At 37.0% G+C, this 7,525-nt stretch overlaps 1 long non-coding RNA gene across 1 annotated transcript; it reads right to left on the bottom strand.

The window, feature by feature from the left end:
- Positions 1-4,304: 4,304 nt before the first annotated feature.
- LOC137064730 (uncharacterized) lies at positions 4,305-6,352 on the bottom strand. The gene is made up of 3 exons (XR_010901570.1): positions 5,955-6,352; positions 5,066-5,135; positions 4,305-4,973 (listed from the first exon to the last, which is right to left on the bottom strand). It is a non-coding gene; the product is annotated as an uncharacterized lncRNA (long non-coding RNA).
- Between the last annotated feature and the right edge of the window lie 1,173 nt (positions 6,353-7,525).

The following is a 7,525-nucleotide window of genomic DNA, read 5'->3' as shown; positions in this document are numbered from 1 at the left end:
AGAACACTGCCCTTGTCGTTTAGGCAGGTGCAGCCGGAGGACTTGCTGCTTGGGTGATCACAGATTCGATCTGTTCCCTGGATTATTCGGCTTGATGGGATTAAGCTCTGGATTTCATGTTAGAAAGATGTTGGAACTGTTTTTATGTTGTTGATAATTAATGGTTTATTTGAAGGGGTTTGAAGATGTCATGGACCCCATGACTTTCTCCTTACAAGGGACCCCCAATTATAAAGGCAGTAGTATATTTTCATGTTTCATGTTTGAAATAATAGACATGATATTGTAAAGGTATGTTGTTTACAAAACAAAATAATTGGGTTTTCCTTGTCAATTATCTTATGCTCACAAAGGCTGCATTTATTTGATCAAAAATACAGTACAAACAATAATATTGTGACATATTATTTCAATTAAAATAATTGTGTCACTTAGTGTCACATGATCCTTCACAAATCATTATAATATGATGATTTGCTGCTTATTATCAGTTATCATTGGTGCTCAATCATTGATAACGGTTATGATTATTAATGTAGAAAACAGTTTAATACTGCTTGATATTTTTATGGATTCTTTGGTCAATATAAAGTTCAGTGAACAGCATTTTAGGAGATCTTTTGCAGCATTTTAAATGTATTCATTTTACTTTTGATCAGTTTAATGGTTCTGAACGATCATATCATTCTATATAAAAACCATAAACCTTTTAATGAAATTAAAACAAACTTTTGTTTGGTAGTTTATCACAGTTGTTTATATGATAAGAAATGTTTCCTGCCAAAATAGCCCTGGACTTGTTTGTTCAGCACATTTGCTCGATTGGATTACATTTGGAGGCCAAGTCAACACCTCAAACTTGTTGTTGTGCTCCTCAGACCATTCCTGAACCATTTTTTTTCCTCTGTGGCAGGGCACATTATCCTGCTGGAAGAAGCCACAGCTACCAGGGAATACCGTTTTCATGAAAGGGTGTACATGGTCTGTAACAATGCTTAGGTAGGTGGTATGTGTGAAAGTAACATCCACATGGATGGCAGGACCCAAGGTTTTTTCCCATAGTGCATCCTGGTGCCATGTGACGCACACACACCCGGCCACATGCCCACTGTTGGCGCTTTCAGCGGTGAACATGGGTCAGCATGGACACCCTGACTGCTCTGTGGCTATGCAGTCCCATACGGAACAAACTGCAAATGTATTCTGACACCTTTCTATCAGCACCAACATTAACGTCTTGAGCAAACTGAGCCACAGTATTGCTCGTCTCTTTGATTACACTTGCTCAAATCCTTACGCTTGTCCTTTTTTCCAAACAAAATATTCACTTGCTGCCTAATATATCCCACCCACTAACAGGTGCCATGAAGAGATAATCAGCGTTATTCACTTCACCTGTCATAATGTTATGCCTGATCGGTGTAAAATCTAAACTAGAATTTCTGGCACATCATCTGTCAATGGTTTGAACACACCTGTTCACTCTTTATTATTAATTACTATTTACATTTTGCCACCTTGGATAATAAGGTTGTGTACATTTTCAGATTTTTTATTTAGAAAATTAAAAGGTTCTATCTAAAAAGTTGAAATCTAACTTGGCTCTATTATGTTCTATTTGTGAGCCAATCAGCACTATTCAAGACTATTCCAACTCCAACAGAAGCCCATGCATATAGACTCATTTAAACTTCATTCTATCTCATTTTCTAGTTTTTAAAACTACTAAACTAAAACTTAAAACTTTCTGGCTAAGCTCTTGTCTTCAATCCATACTGATCTCTAGTAGAGAGAAAGCCATTTTACATGTCCCACTTTCTGTGGATTAGTCCTGGTCAGATGTATTGCTGTAGCTGCTTTCTATCTAAACCAAAAGGAACGTAATCTAGCGGTTCCTGCAATGTTTAGTTACCCACCATAATTCTACCTAAAATGAACATCTGCACTGGATAAAATATTTAACACTTAAACACAAATGTTTAAAAAAATATATTTAATATTTATGGGTCTTTAATGCTTAACTTTAGCAAGAAAATAACTAATCATTCTAAAAGCATTGAATCTTTTTCATACATGTCAACACATTAATTGTTACAACACTAATTTTATATATCAAAACAAATTATAAGTAAACTGTGTGTGTTTCTTGAAAATTATTGCTTCAATTAATGTTTTACAAGAAACCTTCCAAATGGCAAGTCAAACTTTTTTTTTTTTTTTTTTTTTTTTTAGAATTAGAAGTTTCTATCTGCATTTGACCTGTTCCAAAAATCTCCATTTACAAATTTGAGAGGATTTTGATAATGTACATATATAAAATAGCTACATTTAGGGTCTCTGCCATGTTCATGTACTGTATCAAAGATGCTTGTTCCCCAAGTAATTATTGCTGTAATATATTTTTTGTTGAATGTAATGCAAAAACTTTGAAGTGCAATATCTCAAAACTGCTCCGAATGCAGATAGAACCTTATGATTTCAAGGCCACATGTCTTGAACATTGGGGGGATCTTTTTTTTTTTATTTTATTTTTTTTTGACTGAAATTCTAGGTCTAATTCTAGTCAGGAAATATTCCTTTTGGGACTATTTGCAGACCATATTTGCATTAATTAGTGTCAAATATCAATCAATCAAACTTTATTTATATAGCACTTTTACAATCACGATTGTGTCAAAGCAGCTTCACAGTGTTAAACAGGACAATATTGCAACAAAATTACATTTTGCTGTACAGTCGTTCTGGAGAAAACAGTGATGTTATCAGCTTATTTTAAATTATCATATGGCGACAATGTCGGCAGATCCGTATTATAGTTTATAAAATTAAATAAAACCTAATTCATAAATTTTATTTGTATATTTAGTTGAATAACTTGAAATACTTGAAAGATCGGAGTTGTTGCGCCGGAGACGGGTTTATTGAGGATGACGTGCCGGTGAGGCAAATTCAGAGGAGACACCAATTGACACGGTCTCAGCAGACACTCCAGGATGCGCTAGTCATGTCCAGGCGCAGGTCCACCATCCGATCCTGACACGGCCTGGATCTGGGATAAACCTCGGGATAAAAAGAGAGACTAACATTAGCGTAGATGCCACTCTTTTTATGATGTAACGAATACATCAGGTGTTATATGCTCATTTTTTGAGAAGGACCTGTACATAGATCTGCTATTGATGTTTGAACTCTTTTGTGGTCTGGTAGAATTTTTGTAAACCATGTCAAAGGTTTGTCCCCCTCAATAGTGATTGTGGTCCTGTTCGGTTTTACAAATCAAAATCAAATCAGATGTATACATAGGTAGAATATGACTTTTGTCTGTGTGCATATAAAGTGCATAGGCCAATTGCTTTTTTTAATGACAGACAAAGGCTGCGTTCGGAACCGCATACTCATTGAGTAGGTACTCAATTTCAATAAGTACTTACTTAACGAGCGCTAAAAGAGTAGGTACTATATATCCAGATCTCGTTAAGTATGAATGCGATCCGCACTTTATGCGCCATGTTGACGTTATCATGTGACCCATGACGATATCACAAGCGCAACAACTCGTGTGATAGGTTTAATTCATCTGTATATTGGTTTAAACGTGCTCATTTTTTGTGGTCTTTTTTAAGAAACAGCTGCCCATTTATTTTGTCATTGTACTATAAGAAATACATTTTAACCCTACTAATCTGACAATTTCATCCTTTTTTATCCTTGCAAAAACCCCAAATCGTGATCTCTTGAATATGTTGTTAATTTCTTTATTTTATATGCAAAAAAATGTCATCCACAAGCAAAAGTGGGCTAAATCTCCTTTATATTTCCCTCTTTTTCTTGTTAAATTTAACTCCTGTTTGATCCCAGGCTTATGAAATAACTAAAACAAACAAATAAATAAAAATTATTGCATTATGATGATTTATTCAAGATATCTAACCTTGTTATTGTTTTTTCTCTGTATATAATGTACATAAACCCATTAGTTTTATCATTATGATTGTTCGTTGTTAAATATACCACCATGCAATTATAAAACAATTTTAAAAAAAAGATATGAGTGACCGGTGCAGTAAGAGCTCAGCATCAGTAACTCCACAGCCCGACCGGTGCGGTTTCCCTCAGTGTTTGTAATGTCTGCTCAGAGACGTCTTTCAGCTGCTCGGAGATCTCGCCTTTGGAGGAAACTGTTGATTGTATACTCGAAAAACGTAAGTAATACTATAAAAAAAATTAAGATTTCCCCCAGAATGAACTGCACTGCTAGCACACCCACAAACACTTACAATAATAATGACAAATGCTGACCATACTTAATTATATTACCTTTTTATATATATATCGTTTTAGTAAAACATACAAAAGGCAACTTGTCATATGACATAGCGATGCATGCCATGAATACACATTAGACAAATGCAGCCAATGTGAATACGATGTGAATAATTTTATTTACTGACAACTAAGGAAACATGAATGAATGAGTAAAAGAATTAATAAAAGTAAACATCACAAGAAATGAATAAAAGTCAACACATGAAACAAAGCTTTATTCAAATGTATTGTTCTAACGATCACACATACAGAAGGTGAACGCCACATCTGCTGCCCGTCTCAACACAGGTGTGCCAGTTCTGCAGCTTTATATTCATGAAGCAGTTGACCAGCGTGAACACCTTCATCTGTCCTAGCCATCCATTATGGCCCTCATAGCGTTTGGACTTTTGTGTGTAGTAGGCTTTCTGGTTTGATCTCCGTAACCGTCACCACCAGTGTGTCCTTGAGCAAGGCTCTTAGCTCCAGGGGGATCGTCCCTGTAATAAGTGCACTGCTTTTGGTCTTTTTCTAGAAGTCTCACTGGCTCTGGGTTTACTGAGGATGAAGAGACCACAGCAATATCTGGCCCAGATGAGGCACTAAGGTGAAGTGATGAAGGGTCCAGGATCCTCAGTGCTCACACCCGTCTGCTGACATCTCAGATCCTACAAAAATGCACAAACATAATACAAAAGCACTCATTTAAACAGCACAATGTCATTTGATTTCTGTATTAGAAGTAACTAAATGATATTACTTTATATTTTTGTTTCAGGTTTTCCCCACACATGACACCCGTGTCTTGCAGGCCCTGCTCCACAAAAGCTCTGCAGCAAATACAGAGCCATCAAGAATCAGAAAAGTGCTAAAATAACTGTTTGAAATAAAATACAACTTAAGATTTAAATAGATGTTTTATTCATTTCTGTAGTATACTGAATCAAAGCCTTTGATGACAGCATTCCTTTATCAGCCGCTCTCCACCAGATAAACACACACACACACACACACACACACACACACACACACACACACACACACACACACACACACACACACACACACACACGAGCTCTTTAACATCAGACAAGATTACCGTTACCTATGTGATTTATGTTCAATACTACATTTAAATGTAGTTGCTGATGTGTTAATGTTCCTCAGTTTATCAACAGTACTAATGGACAAATTAAATTGATAACTTATGTTTAGTTACTTTATGTAGATTTGTTTATTTACATTGCTCAGGTTCATGTAAAATAAGCAGAGTTGACAACAGTGAACTCTTCATTATAGCGCACACACACACACATCATTCTGATCTATTCAGATGTATCAGATGTCTATTTTATGGTGTGATGTGCTCATCTGCAATACTTATCAAAAATTCCTGTCAGATGTTAAATAAACATTTAGTAAGTATAGGCTATCTTTATCTTTAACATGCATATGTAATCCACTTTGGAGACGTATGTGTGTTACTGGAGCTCCCCTGTTAGCTATACACAATAAAACGTGTTTTTACAGCACAATCACAACTATTTAGACAACCTTACACCTTCAACAATTCAAAAGTTTACTCTACAGAAGCTCAACAAACGTGATTTGAACACAAGAGAACCGTGATTTTCGTTTGTAATACTCACGTTTGAAAACACCCGCATCACTTTCCTCCACCTGACGTATCCTTTCCTGTGGCCTTATGGGAAGGCAGGGATAGAAAAGTATCCGACGATGAGCGCTTCACAATCTGGGCGGAGCGCAGTAGGCCATCCGGGGATTTCTCGCCTACTCTTTTATGATTACTGAGGTTTCGAACATACTACTCCTTTCACATACTGTTTTCGCCTACTATATAGTAGGTTAGTAGGCATATTCGAACGCAACTTGAGTACACGTACGTCCGAATCTCGCGAGAAATAGTCCAAACGCCTGGTAGTTCTCGCCTACTCTTTTATGAATACTAAGGATTCGGACATACTTTTCGCTCGCCTACTGCTTTTTCCATACTATATAGTAGGGAAGTATGCGGTTCCGAACGCAGCCAAAGATACAAAAAATCAGCCTCTGTGCTGCCCCCATCAGGTCTGGAGGATCCATGCTGTGTATGTGATGTTGACTATTGTATGTCTTTTTTTCCAATAAGGTGTCATGTAGCATTTTCATTGATCAGAAGTTGAAGCCTATTCTGATTGGTCGATGGCCTCTGACAACATTTAAGTGAGGAGCGAGGAGATAATTCAATTCGATAGCACAAGAGCACATTTTAGACATGTGGCAGAATAATAATGCATGAGTTGAGGTTGTCTTGAAAATGTTGGAGCTTAAGAGTGACTTTGACCTGGACTGGACAGTTCCTAGGGTGCTTTCCTCACCATTTTATCCTGTCATTCTTCATGCCTTCTGTCCCCCACTATATAAAGAAGCTCAGAAGCAGCTTAAGTTATGTCCATTCAGGTCTCTTAGGGTTTACGTCCACCCCTCAGGCCAGACGTGTACATCTGATCATAATTTGTTTTGCCTGCTTTGGAGGGCACAACTGAGGTTCCATTGTTTTGGCCTATGAAGCATGGGGGCTGGCTTCGCCTCTAGGAGATGAGGCCCATTCCTGAAGTATTGCTGCTTCTAAGCTGCTAGCAAGAGAGGTGTCTTCAGGCAATGCACAAGTGTCTTGTGCTGCAGTGGGCTGGTCCTCTCTACATACATTCATCAGGTTTGAGAGCGTAGATGTGGAGTCAACCCCAGGGTCTCAGGTCCTCTCAGAGTGAGTTCTTCATGTACTACAGTTCCTGTGCAACTTCCACAGCCACATCCTCTCCAACGTGATCTCATGAAAATACGTGAGTATTTTTACGTAAAGTGTGATTCTACTACACGTACATTTACTAACGTTTTCACACACAATAAAACGTACAATACTGACTTATTAACTGCACTAAAATGTACAATATTGACGTATTAACAGCACTAAAATGTACAATATTGACGTATTAACAGCACTAAAATGTAATTTATCGACGTATCTGTTAACGTGTAAGCAGCCACCGGCTCCCATAAATCGTGGCATTAATATTGTTTATTTTATATCCAATAGTCACATCAATACATGTTTTCAGTCACATTTATGCATTTTACTAAGTTAATCAACCTAATATATAATAACAGAAATATAAAATAACATTTTGCTCTCGTGACATCACTACAAACTCATTTCGGG

Source organism: Pseudorasbora parva, chromosome 25, assembly GCF_024679245.1.
Source record: "Pseudorasbora parva isolate DD20220531a chromosome 25, ASM2467924v1, whole genome shotgun sequence".
NCBI lineage: Eukaryota > Metazoa > Chordata > Actinopteri > Cypriniformes > Gobionidae > Pseudorasbora > Pseudorasbora parva.
Note: the sequence above shows the minus strand (reverse complement) of the source record. Positions and strands in the feature narration are given on the sequence as shown.